At 52.9% G+C, this 8,129-nt stretch overlaps 1 protein-coding gene across 8 annotated transcripts in view; it reads left to right on the top strand.

The window, feature by feature from the left end:
* Window positions 1–1,793: 1,793 nt before the first annotated feature.
* LOC143973688 (NACHT, LRR and PYD domains-containing protein 12-like) overlaps window positions 1,794–8,129 on the top strand; it is a 280,532-nt gene continuing 274,196 nt past the window's right edge. For 5 of the 8 annotated variants that reach the window (XM_077474597.1, XM_077474572.1, XM_077474566.1 and 2 more), the window contains exon 1: window positions 5,715–5,954. The gene's annotated coding sequence lies outside the window, so the exon portion shown is untranslated. Of the gene's footprint in view, window positions 1,815–2,526; window positions 2,644–5,713; window positions 5,955–8,129 lie in introns of those variants that run through there. The other 3 variants (XM_077474547.1, XM_077474562.1, XM_077474589.1) reach the window with 3 other exon arrangements.

Raw genomic sequence — 8,129 nt, 5'->3', positions numbered from 1 at the left:
CTTCTACCTCCAACACCCTTCACTGACCCTCTTCTACCCCCTACTGACCCTCTTCTACCCCCAACACCACCCATTGACCCTCTTCTACCCCTACTCCCCCCACTGACCCTCTTCTACCCCCCACTCCCCCACTGACCCTCTTCTACCCCCACTCCCCCACTGACCCTCTTCTACCCCCAACACCCCTCACTGACCCTCTTCTACCCCCAACACCACCCATTGACCCTCTTCAACCCCTACTCCCCCCACTGACCCTCTTCTGCCCCCAACACCCCCCCACTGACCCTCTTCTACCCCCAACACCCCTCATTGACCCTCTTCTAACCCCTACTGACCCTCTTCTACCCCAACACCACCCACTGACCCTGTTCTACCCCCTACACCCCCCACTGACCCTCTTCTGCCCCCAACACCCCCCCCACTGACCCTCTTCTACCTCCAACACCCTTCACTGACCCTCTTCTACCCCCTACTGACCCTCTTCTACCCCCAACACCACCCATTGACCCTCTTCTACCCCTACTCCCCCCACTGACCCTCTTCTACCCCCACTCCCCCACTGACCCTCTTCTACCCCCAACACCCCTCACTGACCCTCTTCTACCCCCTACTGGCCCTCTTCTACCCCCAACACCCCCACTGACCCTCTTCTACCCCCTACACCCCTCACTGACCCTCTTCTACCCCCTACTGACCCTCTTCTACCCCAACACCACCCACTGTCCCTCTTCTACCCCCTACACCCCCCACTGACCCTCTTCTATCCCCAACACCCCTCACTGACCCTCTTCTACCCCCTTCTGACCCTCTTCTACCCCCTACTGACCCTCTTCTACCCTCTACACCCCCCACTGACCCTCTTCTGCCCCCAACACCCCCCCCACTGACCCTCTTCTACCTCCAACACCCTTCACTGACCCTCTTCTACCCCCTACTGACCCTCTTCTACCCCCAACACCACCCATTGACCCTCTTCTACCCCTACTCCCCCCACTGACCCTCTTCTACCCCCACTCCCCCACTGACCCTCTTCTACCCCCAACACCCCTCACTGACCCTCTTCTACCCCCTACTGGCCCTCTTCTACCCCCAACACCCCCACTGACCCTCTTCTACCCCCTACACCCCTCACTGACCCTCTTCTACCCCCTACTGACCCTCTTCTACCCCAACACCACCCACTGTCCCTCTTCTACCCCCTACACCCCCCACTGACCCTCTTCTATCCCCAACACCCCTCACTGACCCTCTTCTACCCCCTACTGACCCTCTTCTACCCTACCCCCAACACAACCCACTGACCCTCTTCTACCCCCTACACCCCTCACTGACCCTCTTCTACCCCCTACACCCCTCACTGACCCTCTTCTACCCCCTACTGACCCTATTCTACCCCCAACAACACCCACTGACCCTCTTCTACCCCTACACCCCCCACTGACCCTCTTCTACCCCCTACACCCCTCACAGACCCTCTCCTACCTCCTCCACCACAGACTCCCCCTCCCCCTCTATCACTGTCCCCTCTTCTCACCTGTACAGACTGGAAAAGAGGCAGAGTCTGGAGCTTCTCTCCTCCCACATCTGGTGACATCACTTCCTCCGCAGTGCAGCCTGTAGAGGTGAGTCCTCCGTCCTCTGGGGGCGCTGTGCACATTGTGTGTTCCCGGGGGGAGGGGAGGAAGTGCACAGCTCTGCTCTGAGAGGAAATCTGAGACTGTGAGGAACCATGAGGAGAATTATGTGTGGGGGAGGGGGAGGATTATGTGTGGGGGAGGGGAGGAGAAATGTGAGGCACAGCTGTGGTGACTGAGGTACTTTAGGCCGTGTGCAGCCATTGGCTTGTATAGGAGTGTATAGAAGGGGAGAGGATTATGTGTGGGGGAGGGGAGGAGAAATGTGTGGGGGGAGGGGGCAGGATTATGTGTGGGGGGTACAAATCCTCTCCCATCCCCCATTCCGCACACTCTATTCATTTCAATGGGACGCCCTTCATGTGGGAAAGTCGCTCACCGACCTTTCTGCACTGTTTGTTGCGTATTTTTACACGCAACAAAATGTGTGTCTGCTCGCCGCATTTGGGGCGCCATTAATAATGAATAGAACCGCAAAACGCAAGGCGTGTTTTTAGCGTGTTTCAGAAATGTGCGCAAAACACACAAAACCCTGAGATGTGATTGGAGGCTGAGGCCCCGCCTACACTTATGGCTGGGAAGGAGGGGGATGGTAAAATGTGGGGGTTTAGCTGTGGGGTTACCAGCCTCCATAATGAGACAAACCATTCACCACCCCCCCGTGTGCTCCTCCCCCCCAGTGTCCCCCCGTGTGCTCTCTCTCCCCCCCCAGTGTCCCCCCCGTGTGCTCCTCCCCCCCAGTGTCCCCCCGTGTGCTCCTCCCCCCAGTGTCCCCCCGTGTATATGACAGAAGACTGTCAGAGGCTTCAATCCTATTGGAGGAGATGATCAGAGACTGCAGACATGTGACATGAGAGTGCGAGAAATCTGCGACATTATCTCTTCTTTACAGATGAATACCGCCGCTACCGACTGCTGGGGGTCTGCAAAGGGCCCCTCATCAAGGGCCAAAGGGCCCCATGTGTCTGCAGGTTGGGCCCCGAGGATCCCGTCACCCTCTTCAGTGGAGGTGAGGAAATAATGTGATTATTTGATGGATTGTATTATAAACGTCTTATTCTCTATGGATTAGGAAGTCACATGTCAGGCGTCTGATTGGTCATCTCTGTGCGATTTATGACTCCTCTCCATAAGATGAGGACCTCCCTGAGGAGGATCGGAGAGGTTTTAGGCCGGGTTCACATGTGTGCAGCCGAGGTTTTCAGCCCGGTGTCCGGTGCGTTTCTCTTCACCGCTTCAGGTGCGATTCGGGGCTGAATTTTTTATTTTTGCCTGAATTCTCACCTGAACCAGACCCAAAACAACGCAGCGGACCCTTCTGGAATCCGCACCGCGGACACTGAGAGCCGGTCACACGTCATGCGACTTGACATGCAATGAAAGCCGCATCCAATTCACACGCATGTGACATTCTTACAGCTGGACTGAAACAATGATGAGGATTGGTGGATCATCTAGAGCAGACTTCCCCTCCCCCGGGGCTCCTCTGGAGGTCGGTAAGCCCCCCGTTCACAGCGCTGCGACTTGTCCTGCGATTTGACATTTCCAACCTGCATGACGAGCGACTCCCCAATGCAGGCAATGGATCCATTTATATCGCTGCGACTCCTCATGCTGCAGCAATTCTGACAAAGGTTCCCGGATGACTTTTCACGGATCTCACTGCGAATTGAATGGAATTCTGGTCACCGGATTTGGAAGTAGCCATGAAATCGGCGGTGCAAATCGCACTGATGTTTGGCCCCTGAAAGTCGCTCGCTTTCAAAGCCGCACTGATGTGAAGCCGGGCTGAGGGACCCTTGAAGAATCTGTAATCTCAGATGTGTGACCACTGAGGGCGATGATGACTTGTTTTTATAGATCTATAAATCTCTCCACACACGTTACAATCTGATTGTACAATCTCCTTCACATCGACCGAGTCTGAAGAACTCCGATCACCCCCAAGATAAAAGTTCTGTTCTTATAAAAGGGAAAAGAGGAATTATTAGAGTGAAGGATGCGAGTCACTCGCACGGTGAGAGGAACATTTTATCTGGTGGAGGAGCACATAGTTTATGAGGGTGAAGAAGAAATGCTCTGCTGGTGCTGCTTTAAAAGCTGGAGTTTGGCTTCAATTGGTTTTATCTTATTCTGCTAGTCCATTTAAGGCGCCTTTCACATGAAAAGCCCCTCAGATCCTCCTGTCTGTTTTTCAGCCGTCCATTGACTCCTATGGGGAGACGGATGTCAGCGGAGATGTGTTCACTGACACCCGCCTGCCATCCGATTCGCTAGAATCCGGCGTATGGCGATGCGTTTGCCCCTCCCTCTGGCGGATCGGATGAGATCTGATGGACATGCTGTCCCCGCTCAGTGATCAGAGACGGATCCGTCATCGGCCGGCTCAGCGGAGATCAATGGATCGATCCCCTGCTGAGCTGATGGACTCAACAAAACGGATCGGCTTCCTGTGGAAGGGGCCCAACACTCCTCTACCCCTAGACTGACAATGCCGCTGTCCAAAGGTGCCTCCTGTGCTCCTTCATTCAGAGTGGCGGCACTCTAAGTAAAGGATCGCACTTATGTGGTGTGGGGAACACAGAGATCTGTGTGATTTTTCTCACACCGCATGCAAATTGCACAACCCTTGAGATCTGCAGTGGGTGTCCATACAAAGTCACCAACACCCCACACACAGGTCACATAGACACTGCCTTTGCCTGCATTGGATTGCATTGTACAAAACGACGGTGGGGTGGGATGTGGTTGGATGTGGTGTGGGGTGGGATGTGGTGGGATGGGATGGGATGGGATGTGGTTGGATGTGGTGTGGGGTGGGATGGGATGTGATGGGGTTTGGTGTGTGATGTGATGGGATGGGATGAGGTTGTGTTTGGCTCATAAAAGGTGCCTGCACTTCTTTGGTGCAATGTGGTGCGATTCACATGCAGTTCCTGTCGCGGATCGAGGCTTTTACAGGAGAGGTGTTACTGGTCAGATCAGGGGAAAACAGGGGGGGGGGGAAAGGCATAAAAAGAAAAGGAATGCAGCCGCCACATCCAATGATTTGAGCTGCTCATAGGAGTACGCACAGTGTGTGGCAGGTGTGCCTGGGCACACCCTAATCACCATGTGCTGTGCTGATTCCCCTTGCTGCTTGGCTGCAGAGAAAGGGACTGGGAAATCTCTGTCCTCAGGTCTGTTTAGACGTGCGATATTTCATCAATGGGGCTCGTAAAATATAGATAATAAAAAAATTGTATAGCAAATAATAAAAAATAAAAAAAATATATAAATGACTGACACAAACCTACTGACATCGTCTTCTGCTCTAGTGACACCGTCCATTGTTATATATATATATATACACTGTGTGTGACTCTGTAATCTCCTCTGTTACCACCATGAATAATTATTATCTGGAGACTTGTGTCACGAGTTATTTTGTTTATACATTTGTGAGTAGTTTTCTATTTTACTTTTAAAGAGGAAGTAAACCCTTCCAAACAACTTGGACCTATAGGTAAGCCTAGATTAAGGCTTACCTGTAGGTCCAAGCAATATCTCCTAAACCTATATGGTTTAGGAGATATTTGCCCGAAAATGGGCACCGCTGTCTACGGCGCATGCGCCGTAGACAGCGGCGCGCAGGCGCACTAAATGCGGCAAATCCAAGAATGGATTTGCCTAATTTGTCGACTCCCGTGCGCATGCGCGGGAGTGACGTCATCGCGGCTTCGCCGTATGGCAGCGGCAGAGCTGCGAGACGCGACTCCCGTGCGCATGCGCGGGAGTGACGTCATCGCGGCTGCGCCGCTGTGATTCGTCGGAGCTGCGAGACGCCACCAGCAACATGGATGCGGCGGACTACAGGGGACAGCGGCGACTTCGCTGGCTCCTGTGTCAGGTAAGTGACACATAATGAGCTACTATGCGATGCATAGTAGTCCATTATGCTTTGCCTTTGCAGGGAAAAAAAGAGGAAGTAAACCCATCAGGGTTTACTTCCTCTTTAAATAAAGTATTTTGCTAAGGATAATGCACAAGGTTGGTGCACTGTTGTTTTCTTTTTCCTTTGTTAGGACACCCCTATCCTTCAGGGCAGCAAGACCAGCGACATTCTCCATCAGGAGACGAGTCCATCTGATACTCACTTGTGTGTTTAGTTTTCTGCTATGTACAATATCTGTAGTTGGGAGGATGTCGGTGAAAACTGAAAGTGAAACTTCCTGAGTCACATTTCTTTCTCTCCCCCTCCCCCTCCCAAAATTCTCCATTTTGTTGTTTTGTATTCAGAGCTTCCAGATCGTCTCTTCACAGACCGGTGTGACCGGAAAGGTAAGATCACATAGAACCAGACCTAATATACTGAGTGATGATACGGAGTGTTAGGATGGGGATGGAGGGTGTAGATGTGTGATGAACGATTGTATGGAGGACGATCTAGGATGGGGGATGGAGGGTGTAGATGTGTGATGAACGATTGTATGGAGGACGATCTAGGATGGGGGATGGAGGGTGTAGATGTGTGATGAACGATTGTATGGAGGACAATCTAGGATGGGGGATGGAGGGTGTGGATGTGTGATGAACGATTGTATGGAGGACGATCGGTCGCTCTTTCTTCATGTCTGCCATTAATAAACTTCCATCAGATACTTTTCTCAGGCTGTTTTCACACTGAGGGGCTTTACTGAGGTGCAGCATCTTTTTAGCACTATAGGAGCGATGTATACAAAGTGCCCCTGCCCATTGAAATCAATGATCAGCGCTGCTGCACCGACGCTTTTAACAATTTTTTCCGCCCGCTAGTGGGGGTTAAAAGCGCACCGCTAAAATGATGGTAAAGCACCACTAAAAATTGCGTCTCAGTGTGAAAGTGCCCTGAAGGACCGTGTGGAGCCAGGTTGATCCGCGCCAGGAGGTGAGTGGGGCAGGGAGCATCCACCCGCTCATGTAATATTCAGTTCTATGGGTGTTCATTATTACTATAGGTGCTCTCTCAGTTGTATCTCATCATTATCTTTTTGTTTTTGCTATTTTGTGTAAATGTCACTGCTGTATGTTGCTGCAGACAAGAACCGCGCTCATTTGAGCCGTTACAACAGTTTTTTATCTCTGTTCGTATAGAGCTCTGTTTGTAAGCCCAGCCCCCCACCCCTTCCTGTCCTCCTTGCCAATTTGTAGCTCCTCTCCCTCTCACTACATATGCAGGTGGCACAGCTGTGGCCAACCAGCTTTGAGAAAGGAGCCTTGAAACGCGTTAGCCATGCCCAGCATTCCTGCCCCCATCGCAGGGGGTCACACTCACCCCGAGACTCGGCCGTCTGTGTTCACTACCTTGTGGAGTTCTGGACTTCTGATGAACCTGGCTCCCCATGGTCCTTCAGTGTCACAGCTCCACTGACCTCTGGTGGGTCTGATATGTACTTTATTGTTCATCCTCATGTAAGTTACCATTTGTCTAAATAAATAGACTCGTTTATTCTTTGCATACTGGCGACACGATTTCAGGATGACTTTGTGAGGCAACTTGGAGACGACTTGAACACGACTTTTAGACACGACCCAGGCCAGGCTACTTTTGCAGTGGCCAATCAGAGAATGAGCTCTGAAGGGGGAACTCCACGCCAAATTTTTTTCAGAAAAAGGGTTCCCCCTCCGAGAGCATACCAGGCCCTTAGGTCTGGTATGGATTCCAAGGGGAACCCCCACGCCGAAAAAACGGCGTGGGGGTCCCCCCCAGATCCACACCAGACCCTTATCCGAGCACGCCACCTGGCTGGCCATGAAAGGGGGTGGGGACGAGCGGGCGCCCCCCCTCCTGAGCCATACCAGGCCGCGTGCCCTCAACATGGGGGGGTGCCTTGGGGGAGGGGGGGGCGTGCGCCCCCCCACCCAAAAGCACCTTGTCCCCATGTTGATGAGGACAAGGGCCACTTCCCAACAACCCTGGCCGTTGGTTGTCAGGGTCTGCGGGCGGGGGGCTTATCAGAATCCGGGAGCCCCCTTTGATAAGGGGGCCCCCGGATACCGGCCACCCACCCTATGTGAATGAGTATGGGGTACAACGTACCCCTACCCATTCACCTGTAAAATAAAGTACCAAAAAAAACACAACACACAAGATAAATTAGTTTATTGCACAGCTCCGGGGGTCTTCCGTCTTCGGGGGTCTTCTTGCCGGACTCCTCCACTATCTTCTTCTAGCTCTTTTACTAGCGGAGGAGCCCGGCTTTCTTCCTCGCCGCCGCCCTCTTCTTCCGACTTCGGGGGTCTTGTCCCCCTCTTCGGGTCTTCTGTCGTCGTCGTCGTCGTCGTCGTCGTCGCCGCCTCCGCCTCTGCCTTCCGTTCTTCTTCTTCTTCTCCTGGAGATGTTGACTCGACGCTCTCTCCGGCCGCAATGCCAGTGACGCGCTGCGTGGCGACTTATATAAGGACAAGAGGCGGGGTCATCGGTTGATGTCACATGGGTTGATGTCACATGGCGACAGTCCCAACATCCTTCGGGAC

Source organism: Lithobates pipiens, unplaced genomic scaffold, assembly GCF_037356315.1.
Source record: "Lithobates pipiens isolate NorthernLeopardFrog02 unplaced genomic scaffold, aLitPip1_a1.2 Scaffold_115, whole genome shotgun sequence".
In the NCBI taxonomy this organism is placed as follows: Eukaryota; Metazoa; Chordata; class Amphibia; order Anura; family Ranidae; genus Lithobates; species Lithobates pipiens.
Note: the sequence above shows the minus strand (reverse complement) of the source record. Positions and strands in the feature narration are given on the sequence as shown.